The sequence below is a fragment of the Podarcis filfolensis genome (assembly GCF_964270895.1).
Source record: "Podarcis filfolensis genome assembly, chromosome: 11".
Lineage (NCBI taxonomy): Eukaryota > Metazoa > Chordata > Lepidosauria > Squamata > Lacertidae > Podarcis > Podarcis filfolensis.
Window position 1 is genome coordinate 17,222,701 of NC_139613.1, and position 24,242 is coordinate 17,246,942.

Below are 24,242 nucleotides of genomic sequence, written 5' to 3' on the forward strand. Positions count from 1 at the left end.
TTCTGCCGGGCTGCTGGAGGAGCCCAAGCCCGGAGGAGGGCGCAGGCCCAGCGGCCAGCGCGTTCACTCCAGCTCGGGGATTAGAGAGGCGAGGTGGCTCCTGTGTGACAGGCCTCGGCGCCCGAGAGCAAGAGCGGGGAGGAGGAAACAATACAGTTGGAGCAGAGGCCGGGGCACCGAGCCTGTGCCATATTTACAACTTCACACCGGCGGGCTGAGCTGAGGGAGGGAGGAGGGGAAAGAAAAGGTCCCAGCCAAATCGCGCAGGGTGGCGGAGAGAGAGAGACGGGCGCTCCCACGCGCTCCCTGTGTATGGTTGGCAGCAACTATGTTTCCTTCGAACCTTCCTTGCTCAATCCCGACGGTTCAGATAGTTGGAGTGTACACGGTAAATTTGTTTGGCTGGAGAGGTGATTAATTGTCGCTGGCTCTGTGCAAGGCCTTTCGAATGCGTGCACTACTACTGCTACTACTACTGCGTTGATAAAATAAAGGTAGCCCTTTCTGGATGAGTGACAGAACGCAAACACCTGCCCAACTCTCAACGTACACTGGCTGCAGCGTATGCCACCTTTATTTCCCTTTTTTCCATCTCGCTTTCCATAAAAAGATAAATAGTTAGCTGTTGTTGCTCCATGGGAACTAAAACGTTGATACTTTGCAACGACGGATGCCTAAACATCTATGTGGTTGATTGCCACTCTAAAGGCCAAAAACCTTAAATTTGGAATCTCCTCATCAATTGTAGTTAACCCTGCGGTCCTAAAACATACATGTTGAAGGAAGTGCTACTGAAGTCGATGCAGCATACTTCTGAGTAAACATGTTTAGGATTGGGCTGAGAAATGGGTCAAAATTGTGCAGAATTAGACTGAAGTTTTAATATTTTAAAAACGAAAGTAGATCAATTTCAAATCCATAGGTATTGATTGCGTCCAGGCTGTTTGTGTAATTGGGTGATGCCTCTGTCATTTATCTGAAAGTTTGTTAAGCCTCCTAACATTAAATGGTAGCATATGTAGCATTTTAAAAGATACATATAGAATATTTTGGAAATTATAGATTCATAAATGTTGTTTTAATAGAATGGAATTGTTCTGCATAGCTATGAAGAACTGCATTTCATCTGGTTGTGATAGCTATTTTTATATTGCTAGTTGCCAAATGATGTCTTTCAATGATGGTTAGAGCATAGCAACATTTCATAGTGCTAGCTTTCATGATGTTGTAAGTGTTGTATTTGTATTGGAAGTTAGTTGTTATTTAGTGCTTCTCATAAGTAAAGTAACTTTTGTTGTTGTTCATAGAGTACTATTGTGCATTTATGGCTCCTCATACATGTTAATATAGTGACGTTAATATAGCTGTCACACAGAAGGCGTGTTTTTAATGCTGTGAATCTGTGTAGTAGTCAGCAATGTGTCCGTGATTTGTATTGGTCAGGCAGCAGTTTGAATTTTAAAAAGCTTGAAGATCCTGCTGAGCCCCAAACCTGGCCTCCCTCCCTCCCACTAATCTGCCATTCCTGTCTTTGTGCTGCCTGGGCCTGTTAGACACTGTTTGCAACAGGGCCTCAGGCCTATATGCACGGGAGAGGAACCATTTTCAGTTTGAAAAAGCAGCTTTTATTTCTGAACTTTATGAATTGCTGAGCGAGACATGTCGTTTCTAATTGTGCCCGTGTGTGTAACTGAATCTTTGTTTTCCCTAAGCTGTGGTGTATGTAGAGGCATAGGTCTAGTTTACAGGAAAGAAAGGACTGTATGGAAAATAGTTGTACTTGACTGTTTTTCATCATCAGAAAGCGACACTAGATCTAATAATTCTTTTGTCACTTAAGTTACACACAATATGATTTTGCTTAAATTGCGAGATGTTTCTGATCACATTTTGTATAATTCCAGCAAGTTATTTATTTTAGTTCAAGATTTAATTATGAACTAATTTCCTATAGCCACACATTCTCCTACTGCTGTCTTTCACTTTATTCAAAGATTTTGTGTGTTTTGAAGGTGATCATGTAATATATGGAATATGGAAAATTCAGCAGACTTTTTCTACATGTATTCTATGATTTGTATTATTATTTGACCATATTTTTATTTTTATTTATATGAGATTACAAAGTCTCCAGCTTTTTTAAAAAATACCAAGCAGTGGACAGAAAACTTAAAATAGTCTCTAGAAATACTGAACAATTATTTCTTCATTGAATTTCTTGGTTAAATATGTGTGATTAGGATGCCTTAGCTAATAAGCAAATCTTTGTTTCTTGCTTCCTAAAAATTTATATATGATGTACACTTTCCATTTTTTTAGTTCTTGAATAGTTTTTTTAATGAAAAGTTCATAAAATAAAATAAGTGCTAAAACACTTACTGTAGTTTGTTTTAACAAAGTATAAAACATACCTAATTTTGCAAATCTATAATCTTAAATTGAAACTGATTCAGTTCTGTTAAAATTAATGAAAAGGAGATGGTTCATATACTGGGTTGTGAATAGGATTTTACTTGTGTAAGTAAAAAGACACTTTATCAAAAAGACACTGCTCTCTCTCCCCCCCCCCCCAATTTCTCTAAGCATTTGGGAATGGTGAATGTGCTTTTTGAAAACTGCACATATAGGGATGCATTTAAATGGTATGTAAAACTTTAAATTGTGTCACAGGTAACTGCATTTTAGCAGAGTGTTACATATATTCTATTTTTAATAGTTTTAATTTAAGAAAAAAGTTAACAAATTAGTTTAAACCTTTATTCTAACATTGGAGCTACACATTCTGGCACTACCGTATGCCCACACACTTTTGCTCCCCATTTACTTTGTTGAAATGACATACATTCTAACTGCATGGATTAAGTGTGGAATCAATGCCATATATGCACTCAATCTAGGTCAAGGACAATGCCCCTTTATTGTATCTGGTGCCCAGGACAATGCACTTCTAATCCTAAATGGGCAATAAGATGTGCCCATTCACATCTTGTATACTTTATACATATGATGAAACTAGTTAATGCTGAGTAGGGTGAATAATTTACTGTGAATGAAATTATTTCATTAACCTACATTGGCATTTTTAGAGATTAGTAATTTAGTGTTATACTGTACTTTGCAGTATAGAAGTCTTGACTGGACTTAAGTATGCAAGTTAGTGATTCTTCGAAATGCTTCTTAAGCATTGGTTCTGAACAGATCTGCTTAGAAATAGGTTCCATTGGAACTGGTGTGACTTGCTTCCATGTTTTCAAGTCAGAATTGGAGTTTTCCATTGTAAGGCATTTGTATGTATGACTGTGGACAGGGCTGGGGAAATTGCATGGGTTGGATGCAGAATTGCTCTTCCATTATCTGAAAGTCTTCTGTTAGAGGAAGAGGGGAGGTGATCTTTGCCCATTTCCCACCCAGACACCATCACTTCATTTTCCCAGGGAGTCTCCTAACCTTCCAGAACAGATGTTTTGAAGGTACAGATGACTGCAGGGGGAATTAGCAAAAATAATCTCACCCTCTTTTGCCTTCAAAGCATCCAGTTAGCATAATTCCATTCTGCTGCAAGTTTGCATGAGCTTAGGAACTTTTTAGCCTTGCTGAAAGCTTGGGGCTTAAATTTGCATTGACTGCTAAATATTGCTGAAGTTTGGGAATGATAATAATTTTTCAAATAAGTTGAGTGTGGTAGTTTTCTTCATATCATTCTTGGTTTTAGATTTTCCAGACTTACTATTTTGTTTTCCCAGATGTAGCTATTGAAAAATTAGGCATTTCACCAGGCTTGGAAATGACACAAGTTGCTAGTGCAGTACTCAGCAAAAGTTTTGCTAGCCTGTCTGTCACTGTCTGAAAGCAAAATGAAGAAACTAACTTCTGGTTTACAGAGCTCCCCTGCCTGATCACCTTCTGGAATTTATTTTACTTATTTATAAAAAATATTAATGAGTTGCCTTTTGGTCAAAAACAGCTTGCAAAGCAGGTTATAGTTTATTTATTTTTAAATAGCTTCTAATTATTAGCTTTAGTAATTAATGAGAGCCAGTGTGGTGTAGTGGTTAAGAGCAGTAGACTCGTAATCTGGGGAACTGGGTTGGCGTCTCAGCTCCTCCACGTGCAGCTGCTGGGTGACCTTGGGCTAGTCACACTTCTCTGACGTCTCTCAGCCCCAATCACCTCACAGAGTGTTTGTTGTGGGGGAGGAAGGGAAAGGAGAATGTTAGCTGCTTTGAGACTCTTTTGGGTAGTGATAAAGCGGGATATCAAATCCAAACTCTTCTTCTTCTTCTTCATAACCATTCTATAACAGTGCTTTAAATTTTGGGTTTTTATATATTCTTATTCAGCCTTACTTTTGAATGACTGTTGATATCACTGTCATCTAGCATTGGAGCTAAGAAATGAAAAAAGAGCTAGGGCTAGGCTATGGAGGAGGCAGTCACTGCTCTATCATAGGAGGGTAGTATGCCACTCAGGACTTCTCCTTATGCAGCTTCAGCAGGCTAGTGGAAAACTGTGCAGATGGTATAAATACTTTTTGGGGCATGGGATGTTTGGGATGTTGTAGACCAACAGTTTGCAAGCCTGGCCTCCTGGAGTGGGTACTAGTTGTCCCTTGAGGAGCATCTGAACTGTATGTGCAGTTGGCCAAGCACTACTGCTGGCTCTGCATGCTGCCCTAAATTAAATACTCTCCTTTGAGGCTGTGTGCACTTTTTTTTTTACCCTTTTCTCAAGGGTTTACAGCTCTTTAGAGGAGGTGAAAAGTAGGAAGAGCCATACTTTCAACTTAAAATGGCAGCAACTTGTCCACGCCCCCTGCTGTGTTTTCCTTTTTGCTCTCTCTTCCATCTGGTTCTGAACCAGAACACCCATAAGCTAAGATCCATGATAGCACCATACTGTTTGTCTGTAGGAAACACAGCATGTGTCTGTCTTTTCTATACCAGTATGGCAGAAATGTTGACAATAGTGGCCTTACCTGGCTTTTTAAATGCCTTCTGGGCTTGACTGATGGCATGGTTAACTTGTGACAACCTACCTCTTTAGCATAACACCTTGGGCACACAGCAGAGTCTTGAGGCAGCAGTATTGTGTTGACTATGTCCAGAAGGTAAAAGCACAACAATATTCAGTGAGTTTTCAACTTGGCAATGTTAGTGGGTGGGGAGGGAGATTGGGATTGAGCAGAACAATAGAATCTTAATACTGTACACTTCTTAAAAAGAGGGAAATGCTGAAGCCCTTCCCATGGCCATCTACAACGAATGGCAAATTGAAATACAACTCCTTCTGCAGTCTGATGCAACTATACTGAACGTGTGGAGTGAAGGAGAAGCAGTACTTGGTAGCAGCAGGTATTGGATTAGTTCATGCTTCTCATTACTGACACATGCTTCAGTCAAAACCACTATTCAGCTATTCACTGTGTGTAGCCTCTGAAAATGCTGCCATGTAGTAGTGTTTGAAATGTGAGCAGTGGCTGAAAACACCCCACAGTGGGGGAGATTCAAATGATCAGCTTTCACCCAGGAGTTGAACCTTGGGAAAAAATAGGTTTCGCTACTCTTTGGTTTGACCCATATTTTCTAATGTTCTGGTTTAGTTCCAGTTCGGTATCAGTTTTTGCACACTACCAAGACTAGACATTAGCTTTAAATAATAAGTAATGTGTTGTAGTACTTTAAACTAGCTCAAAAGCATTTCATGCAGATTAATGTTATCTACTCTTATGCTTACAATGCAGCTTTTGTGCAATGCTGAATAACTTCATTTTAAAACAAAAACACATCCAGTGGGCCTTTTGAACCACTCCCTCCAATTTCCACTGCAGTCCTTGGATCATTCAAAAAGCTGTCCTTGATAGTAAGGGGTGCCTCTTAAGTAAAGCTCTAGCTGATTGGATGGAAAAACTGGAATACTTTGTGTGCCCATAATTGCTTATGTATGTGAATAGTATCTTTTGTTTTCAGTTGCTTGTGTGCTTTAATATATATATTTTTATTTATTAAATTTGTATGCCAACCCTCATCCATAGATTTCAGGGTGCTTCACAACATAAAGTTACAATATTAAAACCACAAAATGCATAGTAAAAATAAGAGCAACAACAAATCAAGAATCCTCCCTTCCACAACACATTTGAAAGGTCATCAGATGTCAATCAGCCAAAGGCCTGGTTGAAGAGGAATGTTTTTTCCCTGGTAGCTAAAGGTATATAATGAAGACACCAGCTGAATCTCCCTGGAGAGAGCATTCCACAAACGGGGAGCCACTGCAGAAAAGGCCTATTCTTGTGTGGCCACCCTCAGAACATTTTGTGGAGGAGGCACACAAAGAAGGGGTACATATGCTTCAGGTTACATACGCTAAAGAGGATGTTCTCAGTATTCGAAACTCCCATTGTTCTAGGCACATTTTGCGACAGGGAATTTCATTAGCGCAAGCAGTTTCTGACCTCTGGGCACAGTACTGCTCCTAAGATTTCAGATTAAAATTGCAGAGTGCTTCCGCACTTAAAACAGCTTCCCTACTTCCAGCTTCTCTCTGAAGACTGGAGAAGAGACCCTCTTAAGAATATTAGTGAGGTGGATGGGGGAAGGACTAGCCCATGTGAAAAGTGAACATATTTTAGTTGAGGTTCATTCATTTTCAACTTTGTATTGTTATTTAAAAAGTGTGCCTACACATTCCGTTGTTGCACCCTAACCTATGGCTTGTTTTAACATTGGTTTCGTATTATGTCTGAACCCCCCCCCCTTTTTTTAACCAGCATACCCTAGCTAGAAAGGCACAGAACAAGAGTGCTTGCATGGCCAAGTGATGCTTTCTGGTTCTGTTCCAGATAAGTCCTTGTCCTTACTCTGCCAGGCAACAGGTCTTTTTCCTGCCTACCTCTTCCAGATCAAGCCTTTCCTCTCTAACCAGACCATGACTGCTTTTCAAGGAGAGGGGAAAATGTAAAGGAATTGTTATTCTATCTTACTAACACCTATGCAAGGCTGCATGTCAAAGCACTAATAAAATGATACCAAGCTATCCCAGTAGTTAAGGCTACTTACATTAAAATTAATAACTTTTTGTAGGGACAATATACTGTCCTTTCTTACCATACATATATGTGCATGCACACAGATGAGAAGAATGTGCTGGCAGGAATCCTTCCAAGATGATGGGCTATCATTCCACTAGAGTTCTAGCAGAACCTGCCTGTCAATCATCTGATGTAAAAATAATCCCACCTGTCAAAGTTGTGGGGACAGATTACAGTCTAACCTGTTGGACTTCTGAAATAATTGTAAGAGAGGTTTATTTCCTTCATGTTTTGCATGTGGGCTTCTCAGCAGTATTGCGGTTGGCCACCATGGGAAATAGGATGCTGGACTAGACAGATTTTTGTCTGAGCAGGATTCTTATGAAGTCACTGGGATATGAATAGTAAAATTATTTACTGCAAAGTAAACTCTATGGAATTGCTTCAGACTTGGTATGTTTCATGCAAAGAACACCATAGTGACCTAGATCTAGCACAGATGCAAAATGTGAGACAGTTTTTCAGGTATGCGTAAGTTTTTGAACTCTTGTGTTGGAGGCAGGTTAGCTATTGCCTCTCAAGGTACTTAAAAAACTACTAAAAATTTTCAATCAGAAAAAATGTTTCTGCTTGCATAGGTACAGAAGAAGCTATGTGGTTCTAAATTTACTTAATCAATGGCCAAGACATATCACTTTATCTATGTTATTATATGCTGTTAACCATCTTAACTTTTCTTTGCACCTCCCATTATAACTAAATATTTTCACAAGGGTAAGTGTCAATACAAGAACACATTAGAGGAATCATGATGTGGTGTTTAAAAATGGGTTGCTAAAGAGTCAACTCCTTAGCACACTCCACCTCCACCTCCAACTGCACTGATTTTATCAGCAGATAAAAAAAATTAAAGTAGAGGCAGCAATGGATTGCAAAAACTCTCGAGACAGCCCAGCATTCTGAGGGGGCAAATCATCCCCTTCCTGGTCATCAGACTGATCACTTGAAAAGCAGGGAGGGGCATTAACCCATCCAGCTGATCCGCATGTATCTGAGGAGGGGAGACTGTGCAGGACTAGCATGCAGCTGCAAACGTGTACAGTGGTACCTCGGGTTACATATGCTTCAGGTTACAGACTCCGCTAACCCAGAAATAGTACATCGGGTTAAGAACTTTGCTTCAGGATGAGAACATAAATCGTGCTCTGGTGGCGCGGCAGCAGCAGGAGGCCCCACTAGTTAAAGTGGTGCTTCAGGTTAAGAACAGTTTCAGGTTAAGAACGGACCTCCAGAACGAATTAAGTACTTAACCCGAGGTACCACTGTATTGGCTGAGGGTGATTATGAGCCTAGAGCCAAAAAGTTTAGCTACCCCTGCTCTAAAATATCTGTTATGATCCCTGTGAACCTTTTGAAGTGAATTTTTAATTTACTAGGAAACTCTTTATAAATAGAATTTTCTGCAGAAAGTGAGCATACGTATAAATAAATACCCTCCTGCAATACCTGTTAAGTGAGTAAGTAGACAGGCTTATGTGGTGGTATATACTACAGTATAGTTAAACTGGTATGTCTTTTTGTTGCACTTCTTTCTAAGGTATCCAAGAACTGCTTCATAACCTTACTTGCTCTAGTTTATTTTGTCCTCTTTTGATACAGTAGTTTTTGTTTGTTACCAGCCTCTTCTGTGCCTTTAGCTGTAATTAAAGTAGGAAATGTGCACTATAAGAATTGTGGAATTCTCTTCAGAAACTGGTATAGCTAGATTAAAACTTTAGCTGTATGGAACATCAGATTGCATGTGCATTAATGAACATGGTAGATGCAACAAGATACTTACTGCATGGTTTCATGCATGGTTTTTTTCAATCTCAAATCTTGTTAGGGGTCATACAATTTGAGAGAAATAGAACTCTTATTTATATTGACATTTTTGACATTTTTACAGAGTTTTGAAATGTTCTTGGCAGTCCCATGAAGTTGATGGGTACTCTTATTTCAGTTATGGGAACAACTTTCTGAGAATTAACAAAGGCCAGCAAGGTCCATTGCCTATAGGTCTTGGGTTGTACTACAGGCTTTTGTTACTATCACATGTTTGAGTTTCTGAACAACTGTGACGTCTGGAAACAATTTTCTTACTAAAAATATCTTAAATCAAAGGTGCAATTCTTTGCATTCTAATATGAGAAAGAAGATGAAAAAATGTTGAATTTGTGTTTACTTAGATTACAATAAGTTGAATGTTTCCAGGCTAATTATTTTCTGAGCTTTACATGGTCCCTAGTTGCTCTGTATAACAACCTTGAATGGGGTTAAATGTCTGCCTTTAGTTTATAAAAAGGCATATATCTTATAGAGAAGATAGATATTCACTATTACTGGGTGAGAAAGTGTTAACTCTACATTTCCCTAAATGGTATATTGAAAATCTACTTGAGATCCATTACTTTTAAAAATCTTGCTGGCTGCAACTTGGTAGACGCCTCCTTCAGTAAATGTTGAGGTGAATTCTTCTGCAATTAAACAGATGCTTCTGCAAGGACAGGTGTAAATCTTACACCAGTCCCAGCTTGCAAAACACACATAACAGATCTTTATTACAGGATATCAAGGGCACATGCTCCTGTGTATATGTTGAAGTTAGAGGGTGGCATGCATATGAAGGATTTTTGCTTTGTGTAGAAATATATTAAAGGAATTACATGAACACATATTAAGAGATTTAAGAGTTTAGTGTTCATGATTTTCAGATTCAGGGTTCACTTTTAATCAGAAGCTGCAGTATGGACTTTCTCTATTTTATTGTACACACCCATTTTTTTCTCTAAGGTAATGAGATACAAAGGAGGTTAGAATCCTCTAGTTATATACAAGATATCACTTTTAACAGGGAAAGCGTAATATGTGTACAGTGGATATACAGTCTTCCACACAGAAGAAGGGGCAAATCATACATTGCACATTGCCTCATAAACCATAAAAATAGGACCAAGCCTACTTTTTCAGGCCTGGTCCTGGCTCTGGTTTCCCCAGGCTTTTGTAGGGATGGGAGTGGGAGCATCAGAAGTACGTTTTGTGAGTGTGTAGGGGAAGCTGACAGGAGCTGCGAAGCATCCAGATCATAAACATTTTCAATCTTACCTCTGGGGAATGATTTGGTCTGATCATTCAAAAGAGGAAGGCATAGTTCTATGCACTGAGACTGCAGGGTTACATGAGAGCAATTCAGAGAAGCCAAAGCGCTGTAGGGTAAAACATATCTGCCTCAGATATTTGGAAAGAGACAGTGTGTAGAGGTAGGCCAAATGCTAGAAGCTTGTGAGCCAAGATGGGTGAGCTGGAGTCATTGGCATAATAAATATAGTAGGCCTAATATAGAGTACAACAAGCTAGAAATCCCAAAAGGGGTGGACTTCACATAATTGCTGAGAAGTAATTGGGTGGAGTAGTTAGGACTGGAAATATAGTATTCTCTATCTTTCCAAAATGTCCAGGGTAGACTTGAGATGGAGAATGAAATCAAAGAAGTGTGGTAGTAATGGGTGACCTGCATAGACTTGTACATGCATGTTCCATTCATGACAGGTAACATTTCTAGATGCCCTGAATGACTGTGCTTGAGCCATTGGTTGGGGGAACCAACCAGTGGTGCTTCTGGACTTAAGTCTTAAGTGATGCCTAGGAGGACCTGGTGCAAGATGTAAGTGTTGAACCTATTGTAACAGTAACCATAGTGCTATTAAATTCAACATACTTGTTGAATTTTCCAACATACACGTTGGACAGGTTGTCAAGAAAATCAAACAGGCATTTTCGACTTGAGGAAACCACCCCCAAAATGACAGGATTGATTAAAAAAAGGAAGTTCAAAGGAAAAGTGGAGGGACAGTCTCTCTGAAATGCTTGGGCTGTGTTAAAAAAATCACAGTAATAGAAGCTAAGCTCTAATGTATATCACAAATCAGGAAATATTCCACCACAGCCAAAAGCATGCCAGCATGTATAATGAGCAGAGTCCTGGAAACCTAACAGAGGCAAGAAGGTTTCCTTCAGTAGCATCCTGTGTGAGAGGCAGGGAAGGGAAGATCTCCCAGGGTGGGAAGCTGGGAGAAGAAAGGGAAGCTCCCAGGTGAGAGCAGGGAGGGTCTGCCCCCTTTTATGTGGGACAAGGAATAAGATCTACCTCTGGTAGAGGCAGCTCTGCTCAGGGAGGTTTTTTAATGTTTTGAGTATTTTTGTGTGTTTTAATACAGCTGTACCTTGGTTTTCGAACAGCTTAGTTCCCGAATGTTTTGGCTCCCGAACGTCACAAACCTGGAAGTGACTGTTCCAGTTTACGAACTATTTTTGGAAGCCGAACGTCTGACGGGGCTTCTGCGGCTTCTGATTGGCTGCAGGAAATTCCTGCAGCCGATAAGAAGCTGCGGTTTGGTTTTTGAACGTTTTGGAAGTCGAACGGACTTCCGGAATGGATTCTGTTTGACTTCCAAGGTATGACTGTACCTCGTTGGAAGCTGCCCAGAGTGGCTGGGGCAACTCAGTCAGATGGGCAACATATAAATACTAAAATAATAATAAGTGTGTCCCTGAGGACAGAAGGGCTCAAAAAGTTCTTCCTGTAGTGGGTTCTCCCTGCTCTCCATTTATTTATTTATCTTTCAACCATGCTCCCAAGGTTGTAATTGCGTGAGTAAATTGTGTATGTGGCAGGCACAGTGTACTTTCCCCCCCTTTTTGTGCACTGTACTTATACATAAACATGCAAAGGATTGTGGTCACTTGTGGTGCACAGACTGTGATTTTAGTAACAGGAAATTATGAAGCTGTACCATTGAGCTGTTCTGGAGCATCTAACGTTCTTGCAGTTAATATTTATTCTAATATTTACACTCAGTCAGTGTTTGAAGTTCACCAGGCGCCAGGCGCATTTTGCACCTGGTTGTTAGCCACTTGCAACCAAGTGAAGATGTCAGGGCACTGGGCGTCTGACTTCTCTACCATCTGGAGGTGCAAGCCTGGGGGTCCTTGCATTTTGGCTGGTTTCCCACACTAGTAACACATCCTGTAGAATTCTATCTGTTATTTTTTATCTGCACAATGAATTCTAGGAATTAAAAAGTTGTATTGAAAAATACAACTTTCAAGCCATCTAGCCCATAAATGGAAACTAGGCATTATGTTTTGGAGACTGTAACCCTGCTTTAAGGAATCATTTGGTGCCTATCTTATAAATATGTGTTTCTAACACTGCACGCAGCATAACACTGGTAGGGAAACTGAAGAAACTGTGTCTGTGCAATGCGATTACTTTCCATTTGTTTTATGTTCCAATCTAATGAATAAAAATATGGGTTCATTCACTTTAATCATTTTCACATGCTATATAAATACTCTGCATGTACACATGTGCATATCATATAATTTTCAGTTGGAAAAATAACCACAAAACATGCATAGATAAATTTAATATAACAAGTCAATGGCTTCAGTAGGTTAACAGCAAAGCAGCAGATTACTTTGTAGGAGGCAGTGTACATTTCTTTTTTCTTAAAAAAAGCTTGAACTTTTTCCTAACAGAGACAACAACTTTAAAGAAATAGGAAAATGTTTTATTGACCTCTTTGAAACAATTCTGTTATCAGTCTGAGTAAACAGAATGTCATATACCATTTAATTTCCTAAACAAAGAACCAGGATGTAGCACAGCAGTAATGCGTGGTGATTGGAGGGGGAATAGCCAGTAACTATAGGGGTCAGGCTATAGCATCCACACTAGTAAGACAGAGCCTCTATCATGGTTATCTGTTTTGCTGAACTTAACTACACTTTAAAACACATTTAAGTAGTGGACATACTGTGGTGTTTGTCATTGTAACCAACTTGTACAGGTTTGTATATTATGAGATAGGCAGTACAATTCTATGCTGGGAGATATTTATAACATATAAGGTAAGGTGGGTGCAAGGAGGAGAATGAGAAAGGGATGGATTTCTGGAGTGTGTTGTGTGCTTGTTTGGATGTTCAAGACAACTGGATTTGGAGGGAGAAAGAGAAGAGTGACTGGTGTAAATGCTGAGGGGTAGTGGGTAGAGTAGGTAGAATAGGATAGCATGTGTTATGAAATCTTCCTTGGCGATAACACGTAGTCGAGTAAGACTGTCTTCCATGAACATGGTCTTAACAGTAAGATTATGAAATATAAAGTATTCAAACACTGTTATGGAAAACAAACCATATATTCAGCTTTTCCTATAATAAGGATTTCTTCATTCAAACCACTTCTCAAATTTGGCCAAGCTATTAAGGCTGTGACAAAGTCAGCCAGAGAGATTTGTATCTGTATGGTGGCAGCAGAATACCAGTAGTTAGGAGATTGTTTAAGGTTATAGAAGCTTGCTGCTGGGATCCCTATAAGGCAAATAGGTACGGTATGTGGGGCACGGGGGTATTGAGAGAACCCTTGCCAGGCAAAAAGGGGATTGGTAATTTGAATTAGTACCCACTTGCTCCTAAGTGGTAGGCTTGGGCAAGGGAGGGTATGACACATGCTTTCACACATTGAGATTATGGGACTTGGTTGTCTGTATCCATCCTATGAAACAAAATATTGGGACATATATATGTAAACACACACACACACACACACACACACACACACACAAATATTGCAGCATATTCTCAGTCCCTAGCCAGCCTAGAAAAGGAGTTTATCCTGTTCAGGCCTCTGAGAGATTCAGCAAAACAGAAAGGAGAGGAAATCTTTCTTATTTCCTAACCCTTTGATGCCTTCCTCTTTTGTGCTATATAGTGCTCAGGGTTGGTTGCCAGTGCCAAACGTGAATATTTTTAATAGCTATATAGCAAATGTGGGAAAGTTCTATTGAGTAGGAAAGGAAAACTATCCTTCCACTGAAATTTCCATGTAATGGCTATCTATACTGAACCAAAACACCTTTTGTGATTTTTAAGACAAGATAAAGTGGTGCATTCAGATCATCATTTGGGTGAGGCTCAGGGTTTCAAAATGCGCAGGTAGCATTCATGAATATAGGAAGCTCATATAGGAAGCTTCATATAGTTGCCCACTGCAACTGGAGGATGATGGTAAGCATGAGTGGATAGAGCTTGGGTGCTCATCCCTGCTGCCTCCTCACATTTTTCTTTGCAGTATATGTCCACAGCAGCCATTATGTTAAGCCAGGGGTAGCCAGCATAGTGCTATTGAGATGTTGCTAGGCTACAATTCCAATCAACTCTTACCATTGGTCATGCTAGCAAAGCTTGATGGGAGTTGTAGTCCAACAGTTGGAGGGTCCCATGTTGGCTACTCCTGCAGTCTATTGGAGTGGGAGAGAGATGGGACTGTAGGCCCTTTGCATCTGCTGTGCTGAAAGACCAGCAGCGTTTAGCTCCACTTCTTGAAATATATTTTTTTCAGTTGGATATTATAAGAACTCTCTAAGGAAAAATGTCTGAGATTATTTTTATTATTTTCTTCCACTCAATCCCCTTTTGTTTCTGTGGTGTTTTTAGACAGTCCTTTCCTTCAGGTTTCTAGTCTTATCACTGATATTTGTATGCTCCGCTATGAGTCTTTTTGGCTGAAGAGCAGGATAAAAATGTTTCAAATAATTAAATAGTTGGTAAGCCCACAGTGGGTTTGAATCTCCATGTCAAACTTTACATCTGATCACACAGACTCTCATTGGTATTATGTATTAATGGATATTCATAATAGCCATAATTAATTTGCAAATATTACGACTATAGATTATCAACATTTGAAAATGGAACTAAAAGAGATGTAATCTGTTGCCATGCCTGTAATGAGAGAAGTGACACTAGAGGGTCATTAAGGACAGCCCATGCCTTAAACTAGGACTAGGCCAGTGAAAACCTGTTTTTTACCTTGTTGAGTCATAGTAACTCCTGGAGTGAGGATAGATTAGAAGTGAAAAATGCATTGTGCTTCTTAACCATGATTTGGAACACCTTCAGTGTTTAGCATCTAATTCTGTATATTGTATCTTAATTACTTGAAAGTGTAAAATTGCAGGACTTATTAATGAGCTATGTTGCCAATTTGATTCCTGTGAGATGAATGGAATACAGATAGCAAAACTCCCTGTTTATTTACATAAACGTCATTGTACAGAAAGTGTGTAGGTGTACTAATATGTGTAGGTGTAGTAATACTGAACATACTAAAAATTTGAGCCCTCTTGATTTTTCTTGCAAGTGCTTGCAGTCTTCTGCAAATTTACAATCCTGTTTCACCTAGTTACCAGTGATGTCTTAAGTTGATGGCTACCTCTGAAAATATAGGCAGGCTTCTCTCCCTGTGAAAGCTGAGTATAGCAGTGTTTTAGCTATTAACTGCATGCCTGGTTTGTGTCTCTTCAAACTCAGTCTTTTATGTACAAAATGTACAGATACAGTTTTTGAGTTTGAGAGTCTTGCTGAAAGCAGATTAGCAAAATATAGTAATTGATGATGGGGCAAAGCTTCTGAGACATTATTGGTAGGAAGCAAATAATGGGGAGGTTCACTCCCCCCCCCAATTAAGTATACTGAGGGGTTGAATGATTTTTCTTGCTATGCTGTGGTTGTAAATAAAAAATGGGGCCAGTGAGACAGTATGCCAAGTGCATTGTCACAGCAAGTAATATCAGCAGAGTTCTGAAACTGGCTATATGTGCAGAAAGAAACTTAAGTGTGAGAAATATATGTAACCAAAGCTGCAATTCTGTGCATACTCCATTGAATAACATGGGGCTTGCTTCTGAGTAAATATGGTAAGTTAGTTAGAACAGTCTTTCCCAAACTGGTGCCCTCCAGTTGTTTAAAGATTTAAGATGTAAATACATTGCTGTATAACAAATCAGAAATAGTCTAAACTAGATAAGTGGCAGAAATAAGCAGCAATTAAAATTAATATAACAAATCAATATTACTTACGGTTAAAGACTGAGAAGTGCAGGCCAGTTCTAACCTGGCATCTAGAAGGCAGTACAGCACCTAGCAAATATTTAAGGGCAGGGAGTTCCGTGGTTAGTATGCCACTGCAGAGAAAACCCTGTCCCTGTGAATAACCATCCCATCTCTGTAGATGTGGGATCTTGAATAAGGATCTTGGCTAATGAGTGTGTTCACATGGAAGCAAATTACAAAACTGTAGTCATAGAATGTCTAAGCCTTCTCTTGCTGCTTCTTTACGTAGCATTTTACTGACTTTGAGTAGCTTTTTGCTTTTAGGGTAAAGTTAATCATGTCTTGCCTCTGATTTAATATAACTGCAGAAGGAGTAGGTGTGACAGCTGGAAATGTAAAGGTTCATTATTTCAGGTTCATTGCAAGGTTCATCATTTCAGTAGCCATGATTCTAACCAGGTTGGATTATAATTGTTTGTGACCATAGATTTTTGTTTGTTTGTTTGTTTATGGATATATCTATCAGGCCTGGGCGATGTATCGATAAATCGCCCAGGACCGGTATGAGTGCGATGGTGTCTTTACCTGGTGGTATATCGTGGGTGAAACTGACGCCGTACCTGAGTCCCTCTGCTACCAGCGTTGCTTTCAGTATTGGGCTGCTGGTAGCAGAGGGACTCAGGAGCAGCAGTGGTTGCATGCACGACATACTGCCAGATGAAGCCGCCATCACACTCTGCTCCTCATACTGCAGAGGGAGAACAAAGTTGCATCAGAGGGCTGCTACAGCTTGTTCCTTCCTCAGCTTCTTTAAACTGCTCTGCTAAGGCATGGGCAGCCATGCACTCCTCAGTGGAGCAGTTTAAAAAAGCCACCAACTGCCTCCAGTTTGTGTGAGCCAGAGGTGTTTGTGGGCTCTCCATTAAACTGCTCCCCCTCAGCTGAGTGAGCCTTGATGCCTTGCATGTGAGCTGGGGAGGCATCAGGGCTCACTCAGCTGGGGGGAGGAGCTTTCAAGGCCCCCCAGATAAGAAGCGCAAATAAGCCCCGATGTCCCTCTAGCTCGCCCCATGTTGTCCTACAACACTGAGTGTGGCCCAGATAAATGATCTCCATTTAGGAGTTCCTGGTCAGAGCACTGGAATAGAGCTGATCCCTTTGGAAAGTAGGACTTGCAATCAATGCTGAATTTAAATTCAGTGCCAGATGCCAAGTGCATTTGAAGTATACTCCTGATTCTTCCTTTGAAGTCTTGAGTTGCCTCCAGCCGAACCCAGTTTCCCACTGCAGCCCTGTTGTTAATGTTTTGCAAGGCACCAGTTGCTTGGTAAATTTCTGAAGAATATTGTTATTACTGATTTAGATTTTCTTTTCCTATATTAGACATTAATATCAGTGGTGTATTCTGTATGGAATAGTGAGAAGACATCTGGCTGTGGTCTCTGTAGAAATTGAAGGCCTGGGAAAATCCAGGAGGCAGGCTTAGTGATGTTAAATTCTCTAAAATATTCTCGATTAATGAGAATTTTCATTTAAAATAGGAGAATATTCATCTTAATGCATTGAAGATGATATAATTTTAATGCATTGAAATTGATATAATTTTAATGCATTGAAATTGATATAATTAACATACATGTTTATTCGTGGGTAAACTTGTTCAGATGGCAACCAAAAACTGTACAGTCATACCTCTTGTTTCAGGTTGCGAGTTTTCAGGTTGCATCCCGTGGCGACCCGGAAGTACCGGAAAGGGTTACTTCCGGGTTTCACTGCTCGCACATGTGCGGACGTGCAAAATGACACACATGCGCAGAAGCGGCGAATCGCGACACGTACAGACGCAGGTTGTGTTCCTTTCATGTTGCAAACGGGGCTCCGGAACGGATCCCATTCACAACCAGAGGTACCACTGTACAGATACTTTTATTCAGTGGGGCAATGCAGTAAATTCATATTCTTTGATTTTTTTGCACCAAACTTGAAATTTAAAATTCAACATGAATGACTCATGTTAATCTGTAAGCCTGCCACTAACTGTATATTTACCATCAACTTTGAATTCTAATTATGTTGTGTATGTATGGAATGTAGCTTTTAAAGTAAAAGGAATATTAAAAAAAAACTCAGGTCCGCTACTTGAGTACATTATTTAATAAGCATATCTACATGGTACAGTATTTTCAGTCCAACATTAATAAAAACAATATAAAGTTTAAAATAAATGCTATTATTTCCAGAAAATAAAACACAAATAACCAGTAATGACATATAAAAAAGAAGCCATTAACATCAAATATATTATCATTATATGATAATATATTTCAGTATGTCAGTCTCTGGTGAATGGCACCTTGTACCATTGAATGGCACTGCAAAAACCAGTTACTGGCAGTAAATAAAAATATAGAAAAGCCAACTGTTTAAATCAAGGCCACCTCACATGCTGTTACACATAATTGTATAAGCCTAGGTACTTTAAGTGTATAAAGCATTAAAGCTACTTTTTGTAACAAAAATGTCACATTGTATGGCCAAGGGTATAGAATTGCTAAGAATAAGATCACACCAAAATAGAAAATTGGGACGCGGGTGGCACTGTGGTCTAAACCACTGAGCCTAGGTCCTGCTGATTGGAAGGTTGGCGGTTTGAATCCTTGTGATGGGGTGAGCTCCCGTTTCTCAGTCCCAGCTTCTGCCAACCTAGCAATGCGAAAGCATGTCAAAGTGCAAGTAGATAAATAGGTACCGCTCCGGCAGGAAGATAGACAGCGTTTCCGTGCGCTGGTCTGGTTTCGCCAGAAGCTGCTTAGTCATGCTGGCCACGTGACCCAGAAAAACTGTCTGTGGACAAACGTTGGCTCACTTGGCCAGTAAAGCAAGATAAGCGCCGCAACCCCAGAGTCGTTCGCGACTGGATTTAACTGCCAGGGGTCCTTTACCTTTACCTTTTTAAAATAGAGAAAAGACTATTACATATAGTTGAAATACATACGAATTCAAATGTTCATCAAATTAAATGAATAGCATTTTTAAAACTAAAAAAAAAGTTTTAAAACTAAAACTAAAAAAAGAAAGTTTTCTGTAGCTCACATTTCAGAACTGCCAATGGTGAATGACACAATGCCCAGTAATGCAACTGAATAATAATTAAAAAAAATTGCTCATTGCTTACACTGGAAATATCACAGCTTGACTTACTATTAACTAGATTTTTTAAATGTGGGTTGTAAAACTGGGTCTTACATTAGAATTTACAATTTGTGGAGAATAGTCACCGGAGAATTTTCTAGCAGAGAGTATTCTTGAGAATATTCTCATTCTCAAGAATATTCTCACCTCGCATCACTAGGCAGGGTGTCCCCATCTTTTTCCAGAGCCATGAAGGGCTAAATAGAGAAGAACATTGTGAAATACTTGTTTTTTCAGAATGAAGTTAATCTTTTTGTAAAGCAGTGTCTGAAAATAATACTGAGGTGTGGAAAAACTCTTAGATCAAAATTCAAATGTAGTAATTTGGTGATAAACAGCGTTTCTCCTGCATTTGACAGAGTTTACCATCAATCAACAAACTCTTGATCCTGGAAAAGTATGTTCTAATGTTGCAGAATGCAAAGCATCTTCGGTTATTTGACCCATGGGTGCAATCTGTGAGCATGTGGAACATTGGTTGTGTCACCTGATGGCAAGGTGTTCTATAATACAGCCTCTCTCTTACCTTGCCTCAAATTCTTTTACCTTTTGCATTAAGTTAAAGAAAGAAGCTGATGAATGTTTATAAACGTTCATACATAATTAAAGAATAGTATAAATTAACATGTGAATGAGTTGGGAATATCTTTAATTCATGCAAACTTTATTTTTTCTAAAATCCCATGAAGCTCAGCATGAAAATTTAGTATCTAATCTTTCAGATGCTGATCCATAACACACCATGTTAAACCATAGTTTAAAAACAAGCTATGATTTCATGATTATTCATGCTGCTCAAAAGCTTCTTTGAAATATTCCCCTCCCCTCAATTCCTGCTTCTGCTGATTTGCAGACAAAACAATACAGAACCTGTGTTGTTGCATTGCTCAAAACCAGGTTCATGGTTTGAGCAGTAAGCTCAAAACAACCCTTGGTTACTGCTTACGGATTTTTTTTTGGGGGGGGAGCAAACTATGAGTCTGGGTTCAGATGATGTGAAAAGCTGGATTGAGTCTTGTTTTTTCCAGTGCTTCAGAAGTGGAGGAGGAGCACTGTAGAAACTTTCAAGTAGCATGCATGAGAATGCTGCTCACTTTAAGCCATTAGCTTTAAACTATGGTTAAATGTGATGTGTGAACTGGCCACTGATTGAAATTAGACACATAGCTATTTCTTTTCATTGATTCTAGTATTTCTCCCCAATGATATATTTACTGGGATGGAGGGAAGTATAAATAATAAGGGTTCAGGATAGCTAAATTTTTCTACAGTTATTACGATATTTGCAGCCTCATCCCAGAAGCTGTCCCAGAAACTCCAGCGGGTGCAGAATGCTGCAGCGAGGCTTCTCATGGGGTCTCTGACATGGGAGCATATTCACCCAGTGCTTTTCAAGCTGCACTGGCTCCCGGTGGAGTACAGGGTCAGATTTAAGGTGCTGCTTTTGACCTTTAAAGCCCTTCACAGCCTAGGACCCTCATACTAACGGGACCGCCTCTCCTGGTATGCCCCACTGAGAGCCTCAAGGTCCATAAATAGCAACACCCTAGTTGTCCCGGGCCCTAAGGAAGTTAGATTAGCTTCAACCAGAGCCAGGGGCTTTTCAACTCTGGCTCCGGCCTGGTGGAACGCTCTGCCTCATGAGACCAGGGCCCTGCAGGATCTGATTTCTTTCCGCAGGGCCTGTAAGACAGAGTTGTTCCGCCTGGCCTTTGGCTTGGAGCCAATTTGATTCCCTCCCTCTTTTTCTTTTTTCTTTTCCTTCTCCTTCTGCGATGAGGCTACATTTTAATATTTTAATGTTTCAATATTTTAATGTTGTATTTTAATTTTGTTTTTAAGTTGTAATCATTCAACTTGTTTTTATTATTTCTTGTAAGCCGCTCTGAGCCTGGCCTTGGCTGGGGAGGGCGGGGTATAAATAAAAATTATTATTATTATTATTATTATTATTATTATTATCCATGTATACTTATTCTGAAGCAAGTTCCACTGAGTTCAGTGATGCTTATTCATAAGTACAGTGGTACCTCAGGTTACAGACACTAACCCGGAAGTAGTACCTCAGGTTAAGAACTTTGCTTCAGGATGAGAACAGAAATTGCGCAGCGGTGGCGGCGTGGCAGCAGCGGGAGGCCCCATTAGCTAAAGTGGTACCTCAGGTTAAGAACAGTTTCAGGTTAAGAACGGACCTCCAGAACGAATTACGTTCTTAACCCGAGGTACCACTGTAATCGTAGTCTTTCAGTGTGTTGTGGTGGTATACCAGGGAAGAGTTCAGTGGTAACTGTAACGTTTTTAGTAAATACTCAAACTTATGGCTATTGCTTAATTATGTTTAAAAGATTTTTATTTTCCGAGCCTTTTCCTCTAAAAGCATCATTTTCTTTAGCTACTGCATGACAACACTTAGCTTTCTCTATTACTGTTTACATTAAGAGTTAATACAGTATCCCCTGACAATGTCAGGGGTTTTTTTTGGATGGGGAGTGAAGAATTGGGCGGCATTTTTCTCAATGGTTTAACAATTCTGGAAGTTACTTGGAATACATCTTAATCCCAAACAACATTACAATCCTTTATAACTCTACTAAAAAGTAAATCCCGTTGTATTGAATGAGGATTACTCAAATATTAGTGCTGTATAGGATTACAGCCTAAGTATACTTTAAACAAAATAAATATTTATAAACTCATTGGAACTATGCTTATGTTAATTTGTCTAAAACCATCTAGAACAGATATGAAAGCAAAATTCTTGTAGGCAGAGCATGACAATAACCGTGTAGGCTATTGTCACCTGGTCACTTTAATCCATTTGAATCTCCTTTGTTCTGCAGCTTAACCAGCTGGAAATGGGTATCCATTTTGCGCAAATGGAGAATTTTAGAGTGCCTAGCTGTAGTAAAAGCCACACAAATATTCTTCTGTGCTTTCCGGTGCACCTGAATGATGGTAGTTTGGTGGCTCGGGGCCAGTTTTGATCTTTCAGTAATTCATGCATCATACATCAAGTCATCTGAAATCATATAGTACTTGAGGTTTAAATATGTAAGAGAAAGTGTATAACACTTGGGTTTATATTGCCCAGATACATTAACAAATAAATACATGTATAATAAAACACCAAATAATTCATTGTATGCCACAGCCTGTCTTTTTAAAGTTTTGGTGCTTAGCCATCTCTTAGATTTCTCTCAGCAGCTATATTTTCTTACTATTCCTTCTGGAATAATTCCCCCTCAGCACAATTTGGAATCTTTTCAACAACTAATTATTCTTGCTTGAGTATTTTGAAGCCACACTGTCAGGGAATGTGTTTGCCATTCTGTTCTTTTAAAATGTTATTTAACTAGCTTTAAGTAAAGATGGATAACATTAATAAACTTGTTTCTTTTCCATAAAGGTAAGTGAGCATTGGCTTTTTATTCAGAAGCTGAATTCTTGCATGGTGAGCTTTTCCCTTTATTTGTGCAGCACGTGCATGCGTGCATACACACACACATTTATGATGTTACATGCTTTGGGGAAATATCTACTGCAGCTGTTCCCATTTTCCCAGTTATTAAAAATATTTATTACCTGAAACTTTTGAAACTTTGGGTGCTGGATTCCTATTGGGTTTAAGGTGACATACGAAGGCATGAATATAAATATAAGGACACATTTGGAGTACTGTTTTTGATGTCACTGCCTTTGAGAAGAGCTACATAATAGAAGTTATATGGGAAAAGAATGAAGGAGCTGGTTATGTTAAGCTCAGAAAAGGTTAGCAGTTTACCAAATAAGATTGTAAGATTTTTTTTGCTCATACATTCCATGCAAAAGCTGGGCAAGTGTCTGCTGAATATAATTGATATATGTAGTACTCTGCCTGTACCAGAACTTTGGACTGATGGAATCCCTTTAACAATTTTTCTTTCTTTCTGTGTTGATCACTAAAATGTTAGGACAATATAAGAATTTAAAACTGACATGGCATTCCCTTTTATTTGTTGTTGTTGTTTAGTCGTTTAGTCGTGTCTGACCCCATGGACCAGAGCACGCCAGGCCCTTCTGTTTTCCCTTTTATTAGGCCAACCTAAATATCACAAAGTAGTGTGCAGATTTTCAAGTTCTTCAGAACTCCTTAGCAAGCTGGATGGTAAATGGGGGCAGGAATGTGGGGAGCAAAAAACAAAACAAAAACAAACACTTATTGGCTGATGTTGAAGCCATGGAGTCTCTATCAAGTCATAGTCTTAAAATGGAATTGGAAGGAGGTAGTACACATACAAATAAGGTGAACCTATTTAGGTGCTCTGCAGGTATCTGGTTGCAAAAGGCCTGTTGGGAACAAGCATGAAATGACTGATAAAGAATGGCTGTTACCCATATTGTCTCACTCATTAGCCAAACACATTTCTGTTTTAATTTGATTTTATTTGGGAGTATTTATAGACCTACGAATCAAAGTTCTTGAGCTGTGTGTGTTGCTGCTCTGAGATTTTCCACATTATTTTTTAAAAACAATTTGACATGCAATTATTCTGTCATCAAATGTTGGTTTTATTGTAGTGAGAGGATTAGTAGTGGTATTCTAATGTAGGTATGTTCTGATATTGCACTACAGGAAGGCAAACAACTCTATTCCAGTTCCCAATATACGGTGTCACTTTAGTGTGTTCAAGAAAGACTATCTGAGGCATAGTTGTGGGAGGACATCTATCTCCACTCCCTAGATGCTGGAGTCAGGGCACACCCATACACAGACACCACAATGACAGGGACTTTGCTAGTTGTAAATAAAACTAGTAGCTGAGTCATCAGGGGGAAGGGCTACATGTGTAACACTTTGTGTCACTAGTTTCCTGTCACTTTCTCCTGTATTTTTGAAAGTCTCAAAGTTGCCTAGTTGTATGATCCAGCAAGATATTGCATAGAAGCTTACTTTACCAGCAGCTGAAGACTTATTTCAGAATAGCAAGGGCACTGAATTGAGATCTGCTGAATAAAAGTGAATTCTCATTTTCTAGTACATTTCCACGAAACATGTTTAGAGTGGAAAAACCACCCAAGGGTGAAGGTTATATCTAATGTAAATGAAGGA

At 39.4% G+C, this 24,242-nt stretch overlaps 1 protein-coding gene across 8 annotated transcripts in view; it reads left to right on the top strand.

Annotated features, from left to right (window-relative positions):
- NIPBL (NIPBL cohesin loading factor) overlaps positions 1-24,242 on the top strand; it is a 129,090-nt gene that overhangs the window by 6,816 nt on the left and 98,032 nt on the right. The gene's annotated exons all lie outside the window — the stretch shown is intronic.